Raw genomic sequence first — 13,302 nt, forward strand, 5'->3', positions numbered from 1 at the left:
AGGCACAGCACCCTGAGAACCCTGAGTGTGGTGTGACACTGTGTCCCCTCCTCTCTATTGTTGACCCATATCTCAGAGGAGTCACTGTACACCAAAACTTATAACTGGATTTGTGTCTTGAGAAAAGGATGGTCTTGTCTTGAGGGTAGGACAGTCAGTCTTTTGACCAGGGGTTCCTGGATTACCTTCTGGTAAAGCTTTTGTCTCTCCCCTGCTCCACATCAGGGAACCACAGAGCTGAAGTCTTGTGCTGCTTATTTTCTTTTTGGCGGAATTGCCCTTGTTTCTCTGAACTTTTCTTATGTCCTCATTGTCACTTTGTGATTTCTGATGGTCCTCCTACTCTTTCTCTCTTGGAATAGAATCTATATTTTTGGTAATCTACACTCTCCTTCACTGCATCACATGGAGGCAGCTTCAAATCCACCATTTACTCTGTGGCCTCAGAAGCCAAATAGAAGTCTATCACTTTTCCATAGGATAGTCATTCACATGTCAGTGGGCTGTTACTATGTTTCCCAAAATTTACCTTTCTACTACAAAGCATGGATTACGGTGTCCTGTCCAGATGGCTGTCCTTGGAAGATATTCATTGCATTATCCTGATAGCTTTAGGAAGTGCCTGCACTACTTATTGTGAGACAGAGGGATCTGACATGGCCTGAGCAGTACAACATGCAATGGATGTGGACCAGTAGCAGAGTGACCTTAAAAGGCCAGATGACAAGTCAGTTATAACTTGGAGTGATGTCTGGAGCTTAGTACATATCATAATACCCTTTCAAGAGAGGTACAATACACAATCACAAATTCATGAAAAAGCAGAGTATTTTACCAAATACAAGAACTTTTGGAGTTGGATGGAGACATTCAAGAGCGAAGGAAATGCAGACTCCGGTCAAATTGTCAATTAGGTACTAGCTATAGACAAGACTAGAATAAAAACTAGGTAATATATAAAATAGGGAAATAGCTAACTTGTCTTCTTGTCTTCCTTTTGTTTCATTCCATAAACACTCTTATTTTTCAGTCATGACAATTAAAAACTAACTGGCTTCTAAGCATTCCATCAAGCTTTCCAAGGAAGAAAATGCACACAGACCTCTGATGAACTGTCTGAATCATTTCATAACTTTATCCTGAGAAGGCCATTCCCACATTATATACTAGAATGTAATTGCCTAACTTGTACAGGAGAATAAAATAATTAACTAAAAGGTTAAATTAATTCCTGCTTCGGACATTTAGAGTTATGTAGATATATTCCAAGAAAAACAAACTCAAGACATTGACATTTTATATTGAAAAACTTTCACATATTTACTAATTTGTATATTTGGTTTTTATTCTCTTTTTTCAAAATACAATCTCATTCTAACCCAATCTAACCTGGAACTTACTCTGTAGTTCCAGACTGGTCTCAAACTCATAGCGATCCTCCTACTTCTACCCATCTAGTGCTGGGATTGAAAGTATGAGCCACTATGGCCAACTAATTTGTATAATTGAAATAACTAGAACTTTTTAGAGGGGTATCTGTTGGCCAGATTCAAAATGTGTTACTGAGAACTTGGCATAGACTTATGACTTTAAGTATAAGACAATATGTCTGTGCACTCTTGTACCATTGAAGATAATTTGAATCTAAGTATATTAATAAATTAGGCAATGTTACCTAATCCTAACTCAGACAAAAGAGATATGCAAAAAGACAGTATTAAATTAATAAACATCGTTCAAATTTAAGTTATTAAGTAGGGTAAAGTATTACTTTAAAACACATTTAAAGATGATTGGTATGCGTATTAGAAGAGAATGGTATTCTTTATAATTTTAAACCTCTGAGAACTAAGTTTTATAAATATATACCTTAAAAGAATTGTATATTAGAAGTTAAAATAATCTGTAAATAGTTTTTTTGAAGGATACTTCAAGTGTAACCAAGTTCCCTCAATTTGAACAATGATGTCCCTGAATTTGTAAGGTGCCTCTGAATCCAGATGGAGATTTTCAGCCCGGAATGCAAATCTTTTCCTCATATCCAATTATAATCAATTGCTCCATAACTTAGCCTTTATTGGAATTTTCTTTTTTTGTTGTGTGCATGCATGTTCATGTGGGTTGGTGCATGTGAAAATCTGTGTGCATGTATGTGGAGGCCAGAGGTTGACATCATGTCTTCCTCAATCACTATTCACCTTGTCTTTGGACATAGGACCCTAGGTTTGCTAAACCTTGAGGTTATCTATTTGTCTAGACCAGTTATCCAGCAAGCCCTAGGGAGTCTTCTATTTCTACCTTCCCAGCATGGGGATTGTAGGTGTGTACCCCCATGCCCAGCTTTAACTGTAGACTAAGCAGCTCTTGAACCTGCACTTCACAGAAGTTCTAGATAGCAACTTCAATGCACATCATAGAGACTCCTGAGTCAGAAAGTGTCTTCTAGTCCAGAAACCTTCAAGCTGAAGCATTTGTACTTCTAGAAGAATGAGAAGAGTTTGCAAGGAATTCTCAAGCATGGGTAGTTAAAGAGATTCAATTTCCAGATCTTAATTTCCATTTCATTACTACTCAGACTTGATGTTAATGAAATTTGATCTGCCTGAGAAGTGGTTCATATTTACAATAGTCATTTTCCTACATTCCACACTGACCTAAAGTCTTCCTTGTGTTTTGTTACAAGTTATAAATCTTTGTGAGCACTGAACAAAAGGGAGAGTTTAATCAGTTAGGCACTGTAAGTTCCAGAATGTTTTATTTGAGGGGAAAACATTTCCATATAAGTAGCTCTGAGCCGGGTGTGGTGGTGTAGGCCTTTAATCCCAGCACTTGGGAGACAGAGATAGGAGGATTGCTGTGAGTAGTTCTGGTAAAGTGATTTAAGAGATGGAAGTTAAAAGTCACATATCTATAATCCCAAAGTCGTTAATGATAAGTAAGTCATGGGATGTAAATTTCCACCTAAGGATTTATAAGCAAAGTATTAGTTCTGACAGACAGTAATGGATAGGTAATTTCAGCGGGATGGATGGTACTGAAGAATATTGAGGACAGAAACAATAAGCTCTATATGAGCAACCTATAGATTTTTCTAGTCTAGCTCTGGTCTTGCAAGAGAAAGAAAATGGAATATTTCAGCACAGTAAAGTGATTTCAAACCTATCCTTGAGGAAACATAAAGCTGTAGTGAATTAATTTCTAAACAAAAGACCCCCCCCACACACACACACTGTGCTTTTTCAGGAGAAATGGGTGGGAGAGAGTTTTTAAAGAGAAACTTTTCAAGAGGCTGGTGCAATAATTTAGGGGTGACCCAAAAGTGTCTTGATTCAATAAAGGCTGCTGAACTGGAGAAAGAAAAAGCAGCTCCGAAACAAGTTGCAGGGAAGACTTTGCAGTAATAGGAAGCTCAGAGGTGGCTCCTGAGTTCTGAGTCTGGTGACTTGGATAGGGACCTGGGCCTGGCACCACTAACTTTTTTAAAACCCATTCAATGATATTTTATTGGGAAAACACTAGCTGCCAATCACTGCACTATATTCCACTCTTCCTTGACCCAGCAAAGAGGAAAGACAGTGAGCAATATGAACACCCACCCAGTCCGCATAACTGCTGTCAAGAAACCACATAGAGTACAGATGGTAGAAGGAGGAAAAGTGAAGTTTATTTTAAGAGCAAGTGGCCAGGTGAAACCTATTTATGTAATATTTGAGATAATTAATATATCTGACTTTTGAGCCTAATTTCTCACTAAAGAAAAAAAAAATAAGGAAATTACATGCATTGGTGTAGGAAGAACTACAGCCTAAAAAAGAAGGGACGCTGCCACATTAGATAAGTTCAGGTCTCTGGACTGAGAAGAATCATAGGCACAGAAGGAGACTGGGGTTGTTCTATAGAGCCACTGTCAGAAGCCTCTGGGAAAGCATTGGAAATATATAAAAGATGAAAAATGGGCCCCCTTCTAAGATAAGGATGAAGAAGAAACTTATGAAAATAGTAGAGCAGTAGAGTTGACGTAGATCTACAAAATTGTGACTGGCATGCTAGCAGAGAGGTTAAGAGCCCAGGCTTGCATGTCAGACAGACTGTACGGGAGCCAATTTAGCTCCCCTGCTTCCTAGCTGTGAGCTGTGACCTTGAGCACATCACTTCAGTCTCTGAGCCTCAGGAGCTTCGTCTGCAAACAGAGGATAATGATCACTTTGGAGAGCAGCGGTGAGGGTGCAATGGACTCATGTATGTCATCAGACATTCCGTGCAGCGCACAGTAGATTGAAAGCATTCAGCAAGCCATAATTGCTACAGTTACAATTTCTCAAATATATTATTAATCAGACGGCTGGGGAGCACTTGAAAAGGAAATGGTAACAGTCAATCGGTAAATATATTGAGTGCACACTAAAGGTCTTTCTTAGGGAGGAAAGAGAAGATGCAAAAGGGAATTGTGATTTACATTCTGCGTGAAAGGGAAAGATTTGGCTTATTCATTACCCATCCCAAGTTTCCATCACTGATTTCACTGTACTTGGTTCTTTCGGCTTGGTCTGGCAGGGAGGTTGTAATTCTGCATTTTTGTGTGTGGCATTGCAAATCTATCTGTTGCCATGGAGAAATAAAGTGAAAAGAAGGCAGGCCCTGGCTTCAATGCAAACAGTGCCAAAGAACAAATATAGAAAGAAAGTATGTAATGAAAACAAATGGAAAACACAAAATGGCTTTCTGCTTAAATGTATATACTACAGCATGAAATCTCTCCTGGCAAGAGATAAAACAGTAAACAGATTCAGTACCCCATATTTTAAATATTGGTTTCAGTTAATAGTTTTAAATGTATAAACCTAGCCATGAAAATGCCATAAACAGAATGCAGGATATATTAATTCTAATTCACTTCTATACTTTACTTTCCAAATGGCTAGAGCTAATTTTAAAGCCATTTTATTTTGCTCTGGGAACCAAACATCTGGGTTGTGGATGACATAAAGATATGTGGCTCCTTTCCACTTAAGATTTGTAAAGAAAAATACAGAAAGAAATTTTACTTATATTATTCAATTTTATATTAATGGTCCAAACACATACTCCCTCCTGAAGAAAGGCTTTGTTCAAATGATAGCATGAAACCCATACAGCCTGTGTTCACCCAGCACCTACTAGTCTATCCATTCTCATATGCTTCATCTCTCTAGACAAACACAACAAACCCGAGGTCTGCAGGATGTGATCCATTTTTAGACAAAGGAACTAAGGCTCAGAGAAATGGTTGTACTTGCCCAAGATCTCATATCTAGTAAAACTTAGGTCAGAGATTTCTAACTCTTACCATCTGATTCTAAGCTTGGGGCTCTGATCACCTTGTGATGTTAACTCCTGTCAGGCAAACACTTGAGAGGCCAAAACTTGGCTGAGAGCAGGAGATCTAGGCCTTTGTTCTCAATGATAAAAGGTGTAGGCTGGTGGGAAAGCCATTCTACCTCATAAAGTCGTTTTATTTATAAAAGAATAAAAACAGTGGAGAGCTATGATCCCTCCCTTCAGTGGGGGTTCTTCTGCGAAGTTAAGAAAGCTTGAGCCCCAGAGATCCTCTTTTGCATGCTTCCTGGGAATGCTAGTGATTTTAAGAAGCCATGGGATGTTCTAGGTAGAAAGGAAAGCCATCCTACTAAGAGGAAGCACTTCAATGTCCTCATTTCCTGTAAATGACCTAATGAAATCTCAATCCTCAGAGGTGTCAGAGTCATGGCCCTGAATTTCTAAGATTCCAAGAATTTGAATTGAAATATTCATTTATGTACTTGATTCATTCATCCTTTTCCGTAAAGAAGACCTTAGAAATCATATAAGCAGTAGATTCTTATTTGGCCTGGTGGAATACTAGGAATAGGGATAGGAAAAGGATGGAAACTGAGGCAGGAGACTCCAGAATCCTCCTTAAGCTGCCTCCCAGCTTACCCTTTCAAATATTTTCTTCTTTGAAACACACCAACCATGGCTCCCACTTGCTACTCCACTTGAAGATGTAAGCCATCACCTCAGATGTCCTTTCTTGAAGCATTCAACTCTAAGAGGTGGAATGCCCAAGCACGAGCCTTTTATGAAGGCTGCTACCTTGGTCCTTGCCAGGACCAGCTGGACATTTGGTAGACTAGGGTTTGCGGAATTTGCATGTGGGACCTGTACTTGTCTCCCTCCTTCTTCCTCCCACCCTGTGTGCTATCCTCACCTCTGCCCTACCATTCAGCTCTTGAACTTCTGGGCCTCTGGTTGTCTGATAACTAAGGCTAGGGAAGGACTGCAGTAAAGCTGTGTAACCAAGTCATGCCCCATGTGTTATTCAGCTTTGCATCCATACAATAAAACACCTGAAAGAGACCACTTATTTTGGTTCATGGGTCTGGAGGTACTAGTCCAAGGTCAGGACCTCTAGTGAGGGCAATAAATCATGGCAGAAGCATGTGCCAGAGCCAAACTCTTGAGCTAGTAAAAGAAAGGAGAGAGAGAGAGAGAGAGAGAGAGAGAGAGAGAGAGAGAGAGAGAGAGAGAGAGAGGGAGAGGGAGGGAAAAAGAGAGAGAAAGAGGTTTCATAATCCCTTTTGAGTCATGCTTTACATGACCTAAGGACCGCCCATTCATCCCCATTTCCCAAAGCTTCCTTCACTTCCACCACTCACCTCATCCCAGTGACTCCAACACTGGAGGCTGAACCATAGACCTTGGGGAATATTATCCATATTCAACACTGAGCGGTTTCCATCAGGAAAGACTGGCGTTGTCCAACAGAACTTCCTGCTGTGTTGCATGGGTCCCTCGTGAGTGCTTCTAGGCAGGTAGTTATTGATCTTTTGCTATGTTGCCAGTATGGCTAAAGAGCTGGATTCCTAGCTTCACTTGTTTCTAATTCATTTTAATTCCAATAAGCTCGTGTGACACCCATGTTGGACAGCAAAATTCCAGGTCTCAGACTTCACATCGCACCCTGTGGGTCAGTCTATATCACAGATTTTTCTAAGGATAGTCATCAGGGAGAGGAATTAACATACTGTGAATGAGAAGAGGCAGCAGTATCAGACTTTCCACAAATACTGGAAATGGACTGCTTTGTCCATCTTCTGCAATTTATAGTAAAGTGAAATGGAAATGTTATTGAGTACCTACCAGGTGCCAACGGTGTGTGTGTGTGTGTGTGTGTGTGTATGTGTGTGCATGCACAAGCACATGTGTGTGTGTGCATGGACTTACATGTGTGTCTGTGACAAAACATTCTGCCACCTTCTACCTCCCTCTCAGCCCTTGGAAACCTCTATGAGGCTGGTGGGAGCAAGGGTTCAGGGTATAGGACTAATATATGATATGTGAAAGACCCTGTGCTTATGGTGCCAACCAGCAGGCCCAGGACATTAACCAAGGAAGCAAGAATGGTAAGGCGAGAAAAGGTGAGAGACTGGGGCAGTTCCCAGTTGATGAAGGACTTTGGAGACAGGGTTGGGTTATAGGGTTTATTTTTCTTCCATGTGCATGTGTATAGTGTGCATGCGAATGTAGGCATGTTCATTGTGTGGGCACACATATGTGTATGTGTGTGTGAGACAGAGGTTGACATCAGATGTCTTCCTGCATTGCTCTCCACTGCAATTACGGAGGCAGGTTCTTGTGCAGATTCTAACAGTCCCACAAGCCAGTTTACCCTGGGGCTCCTGAGCACTGGGATTAGAATCTGGCTACAACACCTGCTTTGTGAGTGCTGGAGGATCCTGATTCTAGTCCTCATGTTTTTAGGGCAAATGTTTTATCCACAGAACCATCTTCCAGCCCATGTTACAGATTTTGAGGGTGCCGCAGTCAGCTTCAATATTGCTGGGATGAACTTCTAAACCAGGCACAGTTATGGGAGGATTACAGATTCAGGGAAAGCTCCATAGTGGTAGGAGAAGCTGGCCCACCTTCACAGGTCCATGCAGAGAGAGAAAAGCAACCACCACCACCGTAAGCATACTCATGAACCCCAGACAAAGCCTGGAGCCCCAACACTTTGCATATCTTTGTCTGGAAATTCCAGATCTACTCCCCAAGCACACCTTGAGGCTGAACCCTAGCATCTGCCCACAGTGACACCTCCTCCAGCCAGGTGGCTGGAGATATAAGTTATAAGCTTGAATAAAGCTCCTTTATCTACTGGGGGGACACCCATTCAAACTACCACAGAGGGTGTTTTGCTTGTGTGCTATGTGCTGTGATAATGATTATCGTTGAATGTGTTTCTTGTCACTGTGTCACAGCACTATTCTTTATATCTATCTATATACTTAATCCCCATCCTTTAGGCTCATCTATAGGAGAAGCTGAGCCCCCAGACATTCAGGACCACTGGGACCAGATGTTAGGAGAGAAGTGAAGCTGACACTCAGGGTGGTAGGAAGAAGAATGGACACACACTCGTGGGAGCTGCAGCTCAATTCTAGTGAGCCTGCCACCAAAAATGAAGTCAGACCTCTACAGAACAAGGCAGCAGATCTTAAGAATACTCATCCGATGTCACCGCTTCCATCTCTTGTAGTTTCTGGACCTATGAAACAGATACTACTATCAGCTTCATTTTACAGACATGGAGACTGAGGCAGAGATGGTCACAGTAGCTGCTCAAGAACGTGTTATCAACAAATGAAGGAGCCAGGATTTGAGTTGAGGCCACCTGGTTCTAAAATCCATGGCATAATCCTACATGTGTTACCATTTCTAAGTCCCATTTGATATTTTTAAAGAAACCTCCACACATACACACACACACACACACACACACACACACACACACACACATGATATTTTATTTTACATATAGTTCTATATATTTTTTCAAGGTACTTTGCAACCTGTTTTCCCTGGATAGTATACCCTGGGGTAGACAGGGCAGGTCTAGATTGGTTAGAATTATTTTCATGATTTCCCAACAGTTCAAAGACATATCTGTAATAATTCCTCTATTATAGGCTCAGAGAGGTTGAATGGCTTAACCATAATAATGTCACAAGAATTTGAATGAAATAATGTTGGACTTTCCATGTTCTTTCAAAATAACCAGTGATTTCTGTCTCCACAATTATACCTATATAGACTTCACTTACCTTTAGGAAAATGTCACTAAATGTTTCGCCTAGACATTCCAAGAGAAGACACTGAGGAGGCTGAACAGGAAGGAAGTGGGCCACATGTTTTATCATCCTGTCTCCTGGGGGTCCTGCAGGGCTACTTCACATTAATTATGATGGATAAATCCCCACCCCCCAAAGGGAGTCACAGCAAAATGAAGATGGTTTGCAGAAAATGAGATCTATGAACAAGGGGCAAAGGAATTCAATTTTAAGCAGATTTCTCAATTCTTTCTAAATAAAAAGAAAAGAAAGATTTTATAAACACAGGTGCTCCAGCATAAGCCAAAGATTCTAATTGGTTAGTCTGAAAACTTGCCCCTGAGCCCTGGACTGGAGACAAGGAAGAGGGGGCAGATGTATGTATGTCAGCTCAGCTGGATTCTGCTTTTGGTTTCACAATATTTCAATTTCCTTAGCACTGATACTTGGTGGCACTGTAGAATGAAGGGACTGAGCTCAGATTTTAGTTCTGATCCTTATTAGCCATGTGATGCTAGCTATAGCTTAAACTTTAATTGTGTCTTGGGAAGATGGTGGTTCACTCTCCTACTGCTATCTGGTGTGGGGAATTGGTTTGGGAATTATTTAAAATGGTTACCAAGGTTACCTGACACCCCGAAGGTACTGAGTGATTTTTGTTAACTTTAAGGATAGAGAAGAGCCTTTGGAATGAAAATGTCTGTCCACAATTGGGATATGCACCATAATTATTGAATTACATTCTGGAGATGGTAAATAACTTGTGTTTTTCCTGGTACTGGATGAGTACTGTCCAATACTTTAAAGTTTCCTTATAATTAAACAAATTGACCATGGAATTATTTTCTGATTGAAAAAAAATCAATTATAAGACGTACCTTTTATTTCTAAAGGGATTTTCATCAATAGTACACTTTTACCAATGAGTAATTACATTTTTAATTGCACAAATGTCCATTAAGCAGGATCCCTTTCAAACACTATAAGGCATTGGGCATTTCCTGAGCAGTCTGCTATCTCTTAAATGGCTGCCATGGAAATTCTCTTAAAGGCCAAGCACAAACCAGACCTACATGAAAGTGCTTTAGAAGTACCAACAGAAGAGCTAATTAATTCTCTTCAAAGACGTTAGAATAGCTCAGAATTATGACTGGTGCAATGAAGGAAATGAATGACTGGTGTACTAGCAAATAGCTAGTCTCCTTTCAAGCAAAGGGTAAAGTTATAGAGTGCTAATCCTCCACTTCATACAGCAGAAATACCGAAGTCTGCATGTGGGCACTTACATGCTTAGGTTTCATCCCCAGAAGAAAAACAGATTATAATTGTTTGTCCTGCTCTTTCCAAATGTTCAACAGCCAATGCCCATGAGTGATCACAGGAAAATTTACCTGTTTCACCCTGAAGTTTTTCCCTGAAGGAAACAGAAGGTATACTTTTCCAAAGGAGAAGATAGATTGAGTAAGCCCTGCATGTGATTCTGAGGGATTCCCTGGAGCCAGCTGTGGGGCTGGTATCATTCACTATCGACTTCAGCCAGAGGAGGCCTGCTGTTTTACTCTAAACCAAAAGATGGTTCTACCTCTTGATGAGTCTGCTCAGCTGCCTCGGCTTCCTTCATGCACAAAAAGCATATCATTACAGGCTGAGCTGCTTAAGAAGGGCTTCAGTGAGGGCTGGAGAGCCGGTTGAGTTGATAAAGTCCTTGCCTTGTACGCATGAAGACCTGAGTTTGATCCCTGGAGCCTATAACAGGTGGCAAGCCCTTTTATTTCCAGTACTGGAGACAGGAGGATTCCTGGGGTTTACTGGCCAGCCATTATAGCCTAATTTTCAAGCTCTAGGACAGTGAGAGATTGTCTCACAAAAGGTAAAAGGTATTCCTGAGGAATGACACTCAAAGTTGTACTCTGGCTTTGATATGTATGCACACACACACACACACACACACACACACACTCAAAAAGGACTCACTCGTAGAGGGTGATACTGGCCTTCTACATGGGCCTCCATGAGAGACACTACTGTCACATGCTGGACACAGGCCTCATGGTAATGCGTGTGTTCTTTTACCATCGATGTCACATTATTAGCAGTGCTATGCATTTCCTCTCTCTTCCTTGGGGTACCTTCTACCAGTGGTTATAATCAGGGGTTAAGCTTAGTCAAGTTCTACCTCACGGGCAGATCAGGAAATTCATAGAGTGACATTCTGTTATGAGAGAGACCCAGGCCGATCTCTTGCTATTCATACATGACCTTGGGTGGTATTCCTTAGGTACACCATGAGAAAGTACACATACATTTACACATACACAAATACAATATACATATACACAAATACACAAAGATTAAAGAAAAATTCGTCTTGCTCCTTGCCTACCTGTAGCCACTTGTTTGGTAAATGATGTATTATTAAATCACAAAATGTTGCCAGGTGTGGTGGTACACATCTTTGATCCCAGCACTCGGGAGGCAGAGGTAGGAAGATTGCTATGAATTTGAGGCCACCCTGAGAATACATAGTGAATTCCAGGTTAGCCTGGGTTAGAGCAAGACCCCACCTCAAAGAACAAAAACAAACAACAACAACAACAACAAAAATCACACAATGTTAAGAGAGTACAATTTTAGGAAAATCCTAGTTTTGGAAAAAACATTGAACCATACCAAAGCCACAACATTCAATTCCTTAGAAAAGCAGTTAATAAAATTGTATATACTTTTCATGTATGTAATAAAAGCACTTCAAACGCCCATACAGATTAGTGTGAGAAATGAAGCAAGATGTTATAAACTGTTCCCTATAAGTGTGAGGAGAATTTTATTATTTTGCATAAACAGACTATTTTCTTGAACCAATATGTATTATTTCTGAAGTTAGAATTCATTTCTAAAAATTATTTGTAGTATTTAAATTCACCATTGGATGTGAGGGTGATCTGGCTGTGACATCTGTCACCCCATTGATCACCAGGGTTGATTCAGCTGATCTGGCTGGCTAGGCAGTTGTCCCCTTTCTCCCTCGTTGGTGCATTTGCGTCCCTCATGAAGCTGTACACTCAGTTGGAAAGGACGACCTTCCCTGAATAGAAGAGGACCTGTCTTCAGTCAAGGGTATAGTAGCTGTGCTCCCCTTCTAGAACCTCTAAACAAGTTCTCACGGCCCACTTAAAATACTTATATTTTAAATATTTAAATATATTTAAAATTCCTTCTTTGGTGTAAGAACACTGGCATGATGGCACAGGAGCAGCAGGTGCCCAGTGTCCTGGTCTGAGCAGTAAGAGGAAACAAGTGAAGGATCGAGGAAGATGCCTCTTTCTTCTGCACAGTTGGGGAATTGTGTTGCTGCTCAAAAAGCAAGCAAAGGAAGAGCATCAGGCCAGAAAAGGAAGTGCTGACCCAGGAAATGGTCTTCCAGGAAGGAAATATGCAGGTAAGATTTATAAAGGGTACAGAGGCAGCTATTTAGGACATTTTTCTCTCTGTATACGTGTCATTTCAACAGGTCTTTTTTTTTTTTTTTTTTTTTTTTCGAGGTAGGGTTTCACTATAGCCCAGGCTGACCTGGAATTCACTATGTAGCCTCAGAGTGGCCTCAAACTTAGGGCGATCCTACCTCTGCCTCCCGAGTGCTGTGACTAAATGGTGTACCACCATGCACGGCTTTCAACAGGTCTTTCTACCCCACGCACTTCCACACCACTCCACCTGTCTAGCCTACTGCTTGCTCACCCAAGCACCCAGAACACACAAGCATGCACATGAGCACTTGCATTTCCCTTTGTTCAGCTCCCAGCCACAGCAAAGAGGTAAACCTACCAAAATCCCATATCCTGCTAGGGATTAGGTGGTAGACTTTCCCTGGGGAGCAGGTGGTCCCATGGAGGAGGAGGAATTCCAAGAATGGTTGAAAAGGAAAGCACAAAGCACCTTAGTGCTGTGTCGTGTCCCGGGGTGGTGACACCGCAGACCACAGGGAACATTGTGGGAGAGGAGGTAAAAAGATAGTTAGAGCCACGGGGTGAGAAGGAGTATCCTGAGGCACAGTCCCCCATCCACTGAGACTGATATCTTCATGACCCCACAGTGAATACCATGAACATGACTGAGGAAGGTCCTCAGTGGAATGGGGACAAGGGAGAGGATATACAAGAGTATAACCTGATGG

Source organism: Jaculus jaculus, chromosome 1 (genome assembly GCF_020740685.1).
Source record: "Jaculus jaculus isolate mJacJac1 chromosome 1, mJacJac1.mat.Y.cur, whole genome shotgun sequence".
NCBI lineage: Eukaryota > Metazoa > Chordata > Mammalia > Rodentia > Dipodidae > Jaculus > Jaculus jaculus.